The following is a 13,828-nucleotide window of genomic DNA, read 5'->3' as shown; positions in this document are numbered from 1 at the left end:
ATGTATCCTACAACTTTACCAGATTCATTGATTAGCTCTAGTAGTTTTCTGGTGACATCTCTAGGATTCTCTATGTATAGTATCATGTCATCTGCAAACAGTGACAGTTTTACTTCTTCTTTTCCAATTTGTATTCCTTTTATTTCTTTTTCTTCTCTGATTGCCGTGGCTAGGACTTACAAAACTATGTTGAATAATAGTGGTGAGAGTGGACATCCTTGTCTCGTTCCTGATCTTAGAGGAAATGCTTTCAGTTTTTCACCACTGAGAATGATGTTTCCTGTGGGTTTGTCATATATGGCCTTTATTATGTTGAGGTAGGTTCCATCTATGCCCAGTTTCTGGAGAGATTTTATCATAAATGGGTGTTGAATTTTGTCAAAAGCTTTTTCTGCATCTATTGAGATGATCATATGGTTTTTATTTTTCAATTTGTTAATATGGTGTATCACATTGATTGATTTGCATATATTGAAGAATCCTTGCATCCCTGGGATAAATCCCACTTGATCATGGTGTGTGATCCTTTTAATGTGTTGGATTCTGTTAGCTAGTATTTTGTTGAGGATTTTTGCATCTATATTCATCAGTGATGTTGGTCTGTAATTTTCTTTTTTGTAGTATCTTTGTCTGGTTTTGGTATCAGGGTGATGGTGGCCTCATAGAATGAGTTTGGGAGTGTTCCTTCCTCTGCAATTTTTTGGAAGAGTTTGAGAAGGATGGGTGTTAGCTCTTCTCTAAAAGTTTGATAGAATTCACCTGTGAAGCCATCTGGTCCTGGACTTCTGTTTGTTGGAAGATTTTTAATCACAGTTTCAATTTCATTACTTGTGATTGGTCTGTTCATATTTTCTATTTCTTCCTGGTTCAGTCTTGGAAGGTTATACCTTTCTAAGAATTTGTCCATTTCTTCCAGTTTGTCCATTTTGTTGGTATAGAGTTGCTTGTAGTAGTCTCTTAGGATGCTTTGTATTTCTGCGGTGTCTGTTGTAACTTCTCCTTTTTCATTTCTAATTTTATTGATTTGAGTCCTCTCCCTCTTTTTCTTGATGAGTCTGGCTAATGGATTATCAATTTTGTTCATCTTCTCAAAGAACCAGCTTTTAGTTTTATTGATCTTTGCTATTGTTTTCTTTGTTTCTATTTCATTTATTTCTGCTCTGATCTTTATGATTTCTTTCCTTCTGCTAACTTTGGGTTTTGTTTGTTCTTCTTTCTCTAGTTCCTTTAGGTGTAAGGTTAGATTATTTATTTGAGATTTTTCTTGTTTCTTTAAGTAGACTTGTATAGCTATAAACTTCCCTCTTAAAACTGCTTTTGCTGCATCCCATAGGTTTTGGATCGTCGTGTTTTCATTGTCATTTTTCTCGAGGTAATTTTTGATTTCCTCTTTGATTTCTTCAGTGATCTCTTGGTTATTTAATAACGTATTGTTTAGCCTCCATGTGTTTGTGTTTTTTACATTTTTTTTCCCTGTAATTCATTTCTAATCTCATAGCGTTGTGGTCAGAAAAGATGTTTGATATGATTTCAATCTTCTTAAATTTACTGAGGCTTGATTTGTGACCCAAGATGTGATCTATCCTGGAGAATGTTCCGTGCACACTTGAGAAGAACGTGTAATCTGCTGTTTTTGGATGGAATGTCCTATAAATATCAATTAAATCTATTTGGTCTATTGTGTCATTTAAAGCTTCTGTTTCCTTATTTATTTTCATTTTGGATGATCTGTCCATTGGTGTAAGTGAGGTGTTAAAGTTCCCCACTATTATTGTGTTACTGTCAATTTCCTCTTTTATAGCTGTTAGCAGTTGCCTTGTGTACTGAGGTGCTCCTATGTTGGGTGCATATATATCTATAATTGCTATATCTTCTTCTTGGATTGATCCCTTGATCATTATGTAGTGTCCTTCCTTGTCTCTTGTACCATTCTTTATTTTAAAGTCTATTGTGTCTGATATGAGTATTGCTACTCCAGCTTTCTTCTGATTTCCATTTGCATGGAATATCTTTTTCCATCCTCTCACTTTCAGTCTGTATGTGTCCCTAGGTCTGAAGTGGGTCTCTTGTAGACAGCATATACATGGGTCTTGTTTTTGTATCCATTCAGCAAGCCTGTGTCTTTTGGTTGGAGCATTTAATCCATTCATGTTTAAGGTAATTATCGATATGTATGTTCCTATGACCATTTTCTTAATTGTTTTGGGTTTGTTTTTGTAGGTCCTTTTCTTCTCTTGTTTTCCCCACTTAGGGAAGTTCCTTTAGCATTTGTTGTAGAACTGGTTTAGTGGTGCTGAATTCTGTTAGCTTTTGCTTGTCTGTAAAGCTTTTGATTTCTCCATCGAATCTGAATGAGATCCTTGCTGGGTAGAGTAATCTTGGTTGTAGGTTCTTCCCTTTCATCACTTTAAGTATATCATGCCACTCCCTTCTGGCTTGTAGAGTTTCTGCTGAGAAATCAGCTGTTAACCTTATGGGAGTTCCCTTGTATGTTATTTGTCATTTTTCCCTTGCTGCTTTCAATAATTTTTCTTTGTCTTTAATTTTTGCCAGTTTGTTTACTATGTGTCTTGGCGTGTTTCTCTTTGGGTGTATCTTGTATGGGACTCTCTGTGCTTCCTGGACTTGGGTGGCTATTTCCTTTCCCATGTTAGGGAAGTTTTTGACCATAATCTCTTCAAATATTTTCTCAGGTCCTTTCCCTCTCTCTCTTCTCCTTCTGGGACCCATATAATGTGAAAGTTGTTGCGTTTAATGTTGTCCCAGAGGTCTCTTAGGCTGTCTTCATTTCTTTTCATTCTTTTTTCTTTATTCTGTTCCGCAGCAGTGAATTCCACCATTCTGTCTTCCAGGTCACTTATCCGTTCTCCTGCCTCAGTTATTCTGCTATTGATTCCTTCTAGTGTAGTTTTCATTTCAGTTATTGTATTGTTCATCTCTATTTGTTTGTTCTTTAATTCTTCTAGGTCTTTGTTAAACATTTCTTGCATCTTCTCGATCTTTGCCTCCATTGTTTTTCTGAGGTCCTGGATCATCTTCACTATCATTATTCTGAATTCTTTTTCTGGAAGGTTGCCTATCTCCACTTCATTTAGCTGTTTTTCTGGGGTTTTATCTTGTCCCTTCATCTGGTACATAGCCCTCTGCCTTTTCATCTTGTCTATCTTTCTGTGAATGTGGTTTTTGTTCCACAGGCTGCAGGACTGTAGTTCTTCTTGCTTCTGCTGTCTGCCCTCTGATGGATGAGGCTATCTAAGAGGCTTGTGCAAGTTTCCTGATGGGAGGGACTGGTGGTGGGTAGAGCTGGGTGTTGCTCTGGTGGGCAGAGCTCAGTAAAACTTTAATCCATTTGACTGCTGATGGGTGGGGCTGGGTTCCTGTTGGTTGTTTGGCCTGAGGCAACCTAACACTGGAGCCTACCTGGGCTCTTCAGTGGGGCTAATGGCGGACTCTGGGAGGGGTCACGCCAAGGAGTACTTCCCAGAACTTCTGCTGCCAGTGTCCTTGTCCCCACAGTGAGCCACAGCCACTGCCCGCCTCTGCAGGAGACCCTCCAACACCAGCAGGTAAGTCTGGTTCAGTCTCCACTGGGGTCACTGCTCCTTCCCCTGGGTCCTGATGCACACACTACTTTGTGTGTGCCCTCCAAGTGTGGAGTCTCTGTTTCCCCCAGTCCTGTCGAAGTCCTGCAATCAAATCCCACTAGCCTTCAAAGTCTGATTCTCTAGGAATTCCTCTTCCCGTTGCCGGACCCCCAGGTTGGGAACCTGACGTGGGGCTCAGAACCTTCACTCCAGTGGGTGGACTTCTGTGGTATAAGTGTTCTCCAATCTGTGAGTCACCCACCCAGCAGTTATGGGATTTGATTTTACTGTGATTGCACCCCTCCTACCGTCTCATTGTGGCTTCTCCTTTGTCTTTGGATGTGGGGTATCTTTTTTGGTGAGTTCCAGTGTCTTCCTGTCGATGATTGTCCAGCAGCTAGGTGTGATTCTGGTGTTCTCACAAGAGGGAGTGACAACACATCCTTCTACTCCGCCACCTTGGTTCCTAATCCTAGCTCTGTTTTTAGAAAAGAACAAACTTCAGAGAGACCTGGGTTTTGAATCCAACACCATCACTTACTAGGAATGTCTTTGCTCTTGTCATTTCCTCTCTCTGACCTCAGTTTCCTCATTTGTAAAATGAAGTACTAGACGTGATCTGTTGGGTTCCTTCCAAACATGACTCTCCAAGAGCCTACTGTGTGCAAGATGATGATACAGAGTGCAAGTGATGATCTAAAATCATTTCACGTGCTTAGAGAGCAGACCACTTCCTGAACACCTTCTCCTGCCTCATCCTGTGCGCTTTCTCGGTTGGTAGGCTCCTGCAGGAATCCAGATCAAAGACACCCTTTGACAGCCTGCCTAGAAGACAGGAACTTCCCAAAGCCATAGTCAGTCACCCTACCCATGAGCCCAGCACTTCATATGCTCTTAATGAGCCTGTGTTAGGAGAATGGTCCAGAGAGATGACTGAAGGCTGTGAGAAAGAGAGCTGCAGAGGTACAGGTGAGCTGAGGACATGGGTGGTCATACTCTCCTGTGTGGCAAAGGTTCCTGACATCTGTTGACAAAAGGGGAGGGAGGCAGGTCCTCAATAGGACCTGGTGGGAAGACAACAGCCATGCAGGTCCACATATCCATTTCCTGTCATCAGCAGGTGCTTGGTAAAACAGCATCACTGTCCTACAAAGAGCTGGTCTGGGAGAAGGAGTCGGGATTCTAGACCTGGCTCTGAGGCACTGGTTGACTCCCAGCAAGTCATTCATCTCTCTGAGCCTCAGTGACCCTGTCTTTATGCAACCAGGTTCTTTCAGGCCTCACCGCTCTGGAGGTATAACCAGAATGTGAATCACAGTAATGGTTGCAGACACTAAGGCTCTAGGGTTCCCCAGGGAAAGTACTGGAGCCTTAGTCCCCAAATACTCCTAGTTCAAAGGCTTCTTGGGCCAAGAAAAAAGGGGCCTCCTCTTCTTCTATACCTGTGGCATCCGCCCTCTGTCCTCTATCATTCTCCATTCTCTCGCCCACTATATCCCTTGTGAACCTCCTGTAACCGGAAGCTCTGGTCCCAGCAGCATGCAGGTAAATGTTTAAGCCCAGCTTTGTGGTAAGGGGAATGCCTGATTTATGGGGTTTGCCATGTGTCAAGTTGTAAACACTCTCACCAAAACTAATTTCAAGATACCAAATGTGACATCATTGAATGCAAAGGCAGGAAGAGCTGTGCAGAAGCACACCATTCTACAGTATTTTCACCATGCAGATACAAAAGACATAAATAACTTCAAAAGCAGAGATAGTAATAAAATGTTGTAAAATAATTAGGAAGTGATGAATTTTGAGTATTTATTACCTTTTCTTTTATAATTTATTTAATTGTAACTTTATGTAATTTGCTTTTTAGTAATGGGTGTGTTTTAACAACTGTCTCATAAAATTTCTGAAAAATGCATGGTCCTCCCCATTCTGTCCTTCTCAGAGGTATGTTGAGATTTGCAGAGGTACATAGTTGAGGCCCTGGCTGTGGAAGCCTTGTGGGTGAAATAGGGGCATTTATTTCTGCATGCCTGTTTTGTCTCCCTTCTTCAACTTCAGTTTCCCCATCTGTCATATAAAATATTCCTCTCAGATTCTCCTCCCTTTGTTAAGATGGTATTGAGAGAAACGAGGTCCAGTAGTAGTAACACCCTGCGTCTCATGGAACCTTACAGTTTACTAAGCCCAAAGTGCGTGTTAATTCTCACAGCAATTCTGTGAAGTGAGGTAGATGGACAAGTGAAATTAGTGGATGGACCATTTCACACCGGATCAGCAAACTTCTTCTGCAGAGGGCTAGAAAGTAAATATTTAAGGCTGTGCAGGCCATATGGTGTCTACCGCAACTGATTCTGCTCTTGTAGGTTGAAAGCAGCCATAGACAATGTGTAAAAAAAAACAAGAGCAGCTCTGTTCCAGTAAACTTTACTTATGGACAATGAAATTTAAATTTCATATAATTTCCACATGTCAAATTATTCTTCTTTTGATTTTTTCTAACCATTTAAAAATATAAAGCTCATTCTTAACTCTCAGGCCATATAAAAACAAGTCATAGGCAGAATTTGAACTGCAGGCAATAGTTTATCATCCTTAACAGAGGAGGAAATTAAGCTTTAAAGAGAACATGACTAGTTCAAGTTGATATACATGGGCAGAGTTGGGACTGGCTGGGTTCCAACTCTGCTGAGCTTTCCACTAAACCAATCGGCCACCCAAAGGAGCCACTCTTGTTCTTTAACACATTCACCTGCAGGTGAATTTTCCACTGTGGGAGTCTCTGTAATCCCTGGGGGATTGTGAGTCATCTTCCCTTACTGTCCATTTCTGACTCTAACTGTAGTGGGCTGTCCTACACATCAAAGTCAATCAGAAGAGGTTTTTGGACAATGTATACTTACAAGCAATTTGTAACCTGCTCCCCTTCTGTTAAGGCAGAAAATAAAGAACCACTGTTGTTACAAATGTTGATTTTATGACTCTGTCCTATTTTCTCCCAGGTATCCTAAATTTTCACAAAGCAGGGACTACCTATCCATTCATTATTCTGTATTCTCAAGTGTGTAGCCCAGGACTCTTCCTGTAGGAAGAACTTGGTGACTAATGACCAAGCTCCCTCGAGCCACAGTGATGTGTGACAAGAGGTGGGTGTGACTCACCTGTGTGATTTCTTCTCCCTCAAATATATTTTTGCAAAAATTTTAAACATCCAGAAGATTTTTTTTTTTTTTTTTGGCCGCGTTGGGTCTTCGTTGCTGCGCGCGGGCTTTCTCTAGCTGGGCAAGCAGGGGCTACTCTTCGTTGAGGTGCACAGGTTTCTCATTACGGTGGCTTCTCTTGTTGCTGAGCATGGGCTCTAGGTGCGCGGGCTTCAGTAGTTGTGGCTTACGGGCTCTAGAGTGCAGGCTCAGTAGTTGTGGAGCACAAGCTTAGTTGCTCCGCGGCATGTGGGATCTTCACAGACCAGGGATTGAATCCGTGATCCCTGCATTGGCAGGCAGATTCTTAACCACTGTGCCACCAGAGAAGTCCCTAGAAGAATTTAAAGAATTGCGTAGTGAACACCCACCGCCTAGATTCTATAACTAGCATTTTACTATATTTGTTTTATTACACATCTGTCCATCCATCAGTCCATTCTTATGCTTTTGACACATTTCAGTGTAAGTGGCATACATCAGTACACTTAACTTTTAAACATTTTATCATCTTATTAACTAGAGTTCAATATTTGTTTATGCTTATAAATTTATCTATTTATTTATTCTTGGTCTGGTATACATTTGAGAGGCTCTAGAAGCTGCCTCCAGAAAATAGCTCCCCACTACACTGACCCCTGAAGACTTTACTTGGGCATTTCTTTCTTTGACTTTTCCAGGGCTTTGCTAATGCAAATGCCTTTGGTGAAGAGAACTCATCTCTACCCCGCAGCAGCTGGAGTAGTGGAAATAGAATTTGGCCAGGCCAGGGTTTGAATCCCCACTCCATCACTTAATAGTTGCGTGTCCTTGGACAAAAAACATTTTTTAAATCTCTTTGAGCCTCTTCATATGTAAAATGTGGTTAATAATAGCTACCCTGAGATAATAATAGTGAGGACCAAAAACTGTGTTTGTGAAATACCTGACAAATGATAGTGTGGTAGGACCAGATTGAGAAATGAATTGTGTCTCTATTTTCCTGTCTATAGGCATGTCACAAAAGAGTGAGAGCTGTTTCCAGCTTCACCCCAATTCCACTCCAGGGAGATCATCCACGCTTTGAGTACTAAGGTTTAGGCTCTTCTTACCCCTTTGGGTCGACAGGACTGCTTCCTTGTGTCTCCACTCTAAAATATGAAGCAAAAGAAAATCTAACTTACCAAAGCTGTGGCTGGGAAGAGTTGGCTCCATGGGAGGCTGCTGCTTGGACTGGAGCTGGTGGGAGTGGTTTGAACCCCAGGGGAGAGTGAGGAGGAGTGAGGGAGTGGCAGGTTCTGTGAGTGGGGGAGACCTGCCCTCCACACCCACACAGCGACCCAGGACACAGCTGAACCTCTTATAGCATCTGGGGGACTATGGCCAAGTTGGCACGGAGAGACTAGCCCCTAGGGGCAGCCCTCACTCCCTTGAAGGGACCCTACAGGTTTGGACTATGGGCAGAAGACTTTCCCCAAGCTTTCCAAATTGAGTAAGTACCCTGAACGCTCAGACCACCTTACAGAGGGGAAGGGGTTACCCCAAGCATAGTGGAATGTCCCTCCAGCTAGCTAGGTAGAATCTCACAGTCATATTTCACTTAGAAAATTAACAATCCATCCTTGCACTTTCTTTCCTTCTTTTTCCTTCCAAAAAGTCTGTGTCTTGAGAGATGTGCCAATGGGAAATTGTTACATGGCAGAAAGGGAGTTAGGGACTCTGGAGAAATTCTTTCCTTCTGGCAGAGACAGACCTGAGAGACACTGAGAAGAGAGATCTGGCTCAGGAGTACCCACCCCCCCATCTGTGGGAAGGAAGAGAGACTGAGGAAAGGGCAGAGGGAGCCGAGGGGAGAAAGACAGAAGACTGGCATCTGGACTCCCCAACCTTCTATCCCAGAACCAGACAGTCTCTTCTGCTCCCATTTATGTCCCAAGCTGCTTTTTCCTGTAGCTTGTCTGCTGGAGAGTAAAAAACAAATGGAGCATGCAAAAAAATTCAGCAGAAATAATTACAGGTTACTACAAATCAATTGGAACTGTGTAAATAGCTGCAGGCAGGTAGCCCAGTCAGGGTTCTTCAGCTTAACACCCGGCCCTCCCATGGCAGCTCCAGTGTTGGTCTCCCGGGACACGAGACCAGAGAGTCCTGGATGTGATGTCCGAGGATCTGGATGTGAGTCTCAGGCCCACGCTGACCAGCTGCGTGAATCCAGGCAATCCACTCCATCCCTCCTCGCCTTGGTTTCATCACCTAGACTGAGATCCGAATTACATGTACTACTCAGTATCTGTCACGGCTTGTTGAGGGAGATGAATCTCAAAGGATGTAGTAGATGCAAAAGTGCTTCAGATGATCTCTTGAATCCATCCACTTGTCTCCCTCTCTATCAGTGGCTCCTTGAACTTATTCCCACCGTCTCTCATCCAGCCTGCTGCAATGGCCCTACCGACTGGCCTGTATCCACTCTAGCCCCATTTCTAATCTCTTCAGTAGGCTTGCAGCCAGCTTGATTCTCTACGATCCAAAGTCTGACCATGTACCCAGGGTTGTCTAGTCCCTGAGGACTGAAGGGAAAGTGGGACTGAGGGTTGCGGTGCTAAAGGTAGTTTGGATTAAGAGAGAGAGATAGTGCTGGAGAGGAGGGTGGAAACGAGGTGGTACAATTCAACAGCATTCATTGCGTGTTCTGTGGCGTGGTGAGGGGATGTGAGGGGTCTGTTACAGTGTCCCGTCCTTGTGCTGCTTAACAACTATGGGGGAAAACAGAGTTTGCAAGTGTGAAACAAATGGAGTGCAAATAAGTGCAAAGTTGTGTACTTCTAATTATAAAATATTTCCGTCTGCTGCAGAAGCCCCAGGAAGCTCATGGCAAAGGCTGGAATTAAGACGAGACCTTGAAGAGCAAGCTGGATTACAACGAAGAGGGAAGGATGGGCTTCTGGAGAGGGGATCAGACTGGGCTATTCTTGGTCGGCTGGGGATAGCGGTGTGGGGACCGAGTAGTGGGGAGAAGGGGCCCAGCACTAGCAAGCTGGCTGGACTCCGTGGGGCGGCTGGCTGGGTAGTGGAGTCAGGTGAAGCAGGACTTCAAAGTCTAGCCTGAGGAGATGAGATCTAATTTAGACTAAATGTGGATAACCTGATGAATTATTGATTTGCTTAATGGATAATTTCATAGCTCAGAAGTGGGGGAAGCAAGGGAGAAATTCACTGCTCTGGACTTAACTCTGACCAGCCCCAGGGAACACTTGTTGGCCATCAAGTGACTGAGCCTAGAGAAAGTGACTGTCAGCCTGAAGTGGTCACAGCAGAGAGGGCACCATGGCCCAGCGGGCATCGGTGCTAAGCTTGAGGGAAGGGAATCTGAAAATCCCTGCTTGGGAAAACAGAGGGGTCAGTCCCTTGGCCAGAGACTCAGGAACAGTGTCAACAGTGGTGGTTTGGGGAGGGGTGGCTGAGTTCACAGAAGATACGGGTTCTGAAGATGGAAATCTGCAATTGGCCACAAATAATTCTAAAGAGAGAAGGCGTTGGCTCTTCCTTACCCCGCCCCCCACACATACACACTTGTTCTCTGCTCCTGTGTCTGTCATTAGGCATTCAGGCAGTTAATTCTCCCAGACACCCCGCTGAGAGTACCAGGAGCCTTGCACAGTGGAACTGGAATGGTGTCGCAAGGCTCGTTACAGAATCCCTGAGGGAGGCAATAAGGAAGGGATTTCCCCTCCCTTGGCCTCTCCAGGTGGCCCTGTGCCTCTCGCCTCAACTCCGACCCACTCTGGCAGGCCGAGTCCCTCGCCCCGACTCCCAGCCCTCCTCGGACTCCGTCCCCTGTCTCTGGCCATGCCTACCCTCTCCGGGTCCCCCTCCAGCTTCCTGATCTGAGAAAGGTCCTCGCCCTGTGCTCTTTGGAAGAGAAGAGGGCAGGAGCTGAGGTGGTCGGGAAGCGGAGCCCAGGGACTCCCAAGCCAACCATGCCACCTCCCCCCAGAGTTAGCCCAAAACAGCACAGAGGGCATTCCACGCCCCCCTCCACCGTCACAAGGGGGCTTCTTGCCACCACAGGGCAGCACCTGGTGCAGGGTAGGCACACCAGGTTGAAGGAACAGTGGATGTCTGAAGCACTTACCAGGCGCGGGCCCTGTGCCGTCACCCCAGGCACTTGGGATGCATTAGTGAACCGAAGCGGTGAGAATTCCCGCACCAGTCAGGCTTCCATTCTAGGGAGGGGAGAAGGGCAGTAACAGCACACCTAACAAACGAGAGCACTGAGTGCTACATTAGAAGGTGATAAGTGCTACGGGGAACACAGAGCAGAGTATAAGGGGATGGGGAGGGCGAGGGTGCTTTAAACAGGGCGGTCAGGCCGGACCTCATCAGGAAGGTGACATTTAAGCAAAAACTTGAAGAGGTGAAGGAGAATCGCGGGCAGTGGAAACAACTAGAGCAAACAACTAGGAAGGAGAATCGCAGGCAGTGGAAACAACCCTGAGGTGGGAGGGGCTTGGCCTGCTGGAGAAACGGCAGGAAGCAGAGAGGGTGGGCAGACGTGTGGACTGCTACACAAACGAACAACTGAATTCAGGCCTTAGATCAAATGTTACCTACCTCCGAGGTCCTCCTTGACCTCTACACAAAACAGCACCCCGGCTCTACCCCTTCACCCTGCTTTGTTGTCTTCATTACCCCCACCATCATGAGACATGTTACATATTTATTTGCATTGTCTGCCTCCCTGAGAGACGATATAAGCTTCATGAAGGCAGGGACTTTACCTGTGTGTTCTGCTCTGTCCCCAGGGTCTGGCTCATAGTCAGTGCTCCATCAGCACGTGCCAAATGTCAGAACTGCTTGTGAGTGTGATGCCTTCCACCCCAGAGGCTGCAGAGGAGGCTCACAAGGTAGTTCTTTATTCCCTGAACTGCAGGGAGCGGTCTGACCCACCATGACTCTCATCATCCTGAGGGGAAGTCCATAGCAGTGCCACAGGGCTCTTTCACTGGCCTTGAGCAGTTGAGGAGAAGGATGAGCCGTGCAGGCCGAGTCCCCTGTAAGCATTGTCCTGAGACCTTCCTCGCAGGCAGGCAAATATTTTGCTTTCGTTTATTCACCAAATATTTGTTGGGCAGCTACTATATGCCAAGCACAGAGGAGCAGTTGGAATGATGCCACCCTAGCCCTTAGCAGGACCCCTAGGGCCAGCCTTCGTTGGGCAGATGGGTGGAGTATGCCAGGTGCATGCCAGGCCCTGGGAATGCAAAGATGAACAGCACAGTAGTATCTGCATTAACCAAGCTGCTGACAATCTAGTAGATGTGAAAGACACGTAAACAACTATCTCACAGTGATAAGTACAATGACTATGTATACAGAGAACAAACTGAAAGTGAGTGTTGTGTCACCTTGCGGTCTGGTTTGAAGTGCCCCCCCAATCCTATTCCTGCTGAGCCTGGAAAGAGGAATTTACTTGTATGGGTTAGGCATTGTGCTCCCCTGGTGGCCTGGACATAATTAATATTCCTGAGAGAGTGACTAACACATGATGCAATTTAGGCGATCACCTTCTGATGTATAAGGACAGAAGATGCCGTGTGAGGGGGCTGATGGAGAGAAAGGAGGGGCTGAGGGACCCCCCTCTCCCAGCTCTCTGTCCCCTCTCTTTCAGTGGTCTCCATTTTTAGGTGCCAAGGCTTTCAGGCTGTCTGGGGGGTTCTCTAATCCTAGAGGGAAAGATTTGATAAACACATTAATTAACACATTCACTCTAATAGGCTCATGACCTGGGGTCTCCTCACAGCTATGCTTTCTTCTCTCCCTTGCTGCATCCACTGGGGCAATTAAAATTTCCATCTCCATACAGCTGGATGTGGCTTCCTGAACCCCTTCCTCACCCCCTGTCTCTGAGGCCAGCCCTTACCATCCATGTCCTGGCTGTGGATAGGGCCTGATGAATATGGGGTTTCTTGATTTTTAGCATGAATTGGAGAAAGACTCCTGTAACTACCTTTGTGGACAAACTAGAGGAATAAGTTGGATGATAGCATATTAGATAGAGATCTTTTTGGTTTAATAGCCAAAAAGTATTGATTATTATCATCACAGAGATAAACAACAGGGCTTTTTCACTGGTTTTGACTTTTTCAAGATTTTAATCAGTGGCTTGGATAAAGACTGAATAGCACAAAGGTTAGAGGAAAACACAACACAAAAGTCAGTAAGCTCAGATATGTAAAGACCCGATGAGGAGGGACAAACCAGATTGTCTGCTGGATGACCCTTGGGCAGCCCAGTAGAACGCTGGCTCTGTAGGAGGGCTTCAAGAACTTGGGTTGGAACCAATGCTGATATGCAAACTTCTCACACAACTCATTGGGGAATAGGATATTTCTCATGCCAACAAGGTTGTAACCCAGGTTGCAAAGCTCAGGATCTATCCCCTCTGGCCTTCACCATTAATATGCAAAGCAATGGGACACCAGGTTCCCTCTCTTGGATCACAAACACACACACATGGCACTCCAAGTCATGGTCGGCCTAAGCATGCCTCTCCTTGAGGTGACAAGTGTCTGGGAGGACTGTGTCCATCCTGCCAGCCACATGCCTGAGCACCTCTACTTTGAGACTACATTGTATGTCATTTATACAGTGTTTATCCTTGCTCCTTACTCCACAGATGAGTCAAAACAAGATTTTTTTTTAGAAAGATATAATGTTATATAGATAAATATGCTGCATGTAGGCTAAAATATCAATTATATAAGTCCACGAATGTGGTGGAGACTTGCCATCATAGCTTGAGAGAAACCAACGAGTTTAGTGGACTCAGAATGAGCAAATGGAATGATATGTGGTCTGTGGCTTGATCCAGATCTCAGGAGAGGACCTTGCCCACCCCTGGACAGCTATGCTTAGTGCTGCCCACTCTAGTCCCAAGGAGAAGCCAGGCTAACGGCTGCTGCTGATGTACAGTGTACTTACAAGGCTAGTGGAGCAGCCAAGAGAACCAGACTGGAGCAGACTAATTGTTCGAGGCTGACAAATTTAGAGTAAGGTTAGCCCAGGCTC

At 45.2% G+C, this 13,828-nt stretch overlaps 1 protein-coding gene across 1 annotated transcript in view; it reads left to right on the top strand.

Annotated features, from left to right (window-relative positions):
- The first annotated feature begins 2,692 nt into the window (after positions 1–2,692).
- The window catches only part of LOC309630696 (neurofascin), a 292,900-nt gene continuing 281,764 nt past the window's right edge, over positions 2,693–13,828 (top strand). Inside the window, exon 1 of the mRNA XM_082396241.1 lies at positions 2,693–6,993. The gene's annotated coding sequence lies outside the window, so the exon portion shown is untranslated. The remainder of the gene's footprint in view (positions 6,994–13,828) is intronic.

Source organism: Balaenoptera borealis (assembly GCF_965194805.1).
Source record: "Balaenoptera borealis genome assembly, chromosome: 1".
In the NCBI taxonomy this organism is placed as follows: Eukaryota; Metazoa; Chordata; class Mammalia; order Artiodactyla; family Balaenopteridae; genus Balaenoptera; species Balaenoptera borealis.
Note: the sequence above shows the minus strand (reverse complement) of the source record. Positions and strands in the feature narration are given on the sequence as shown.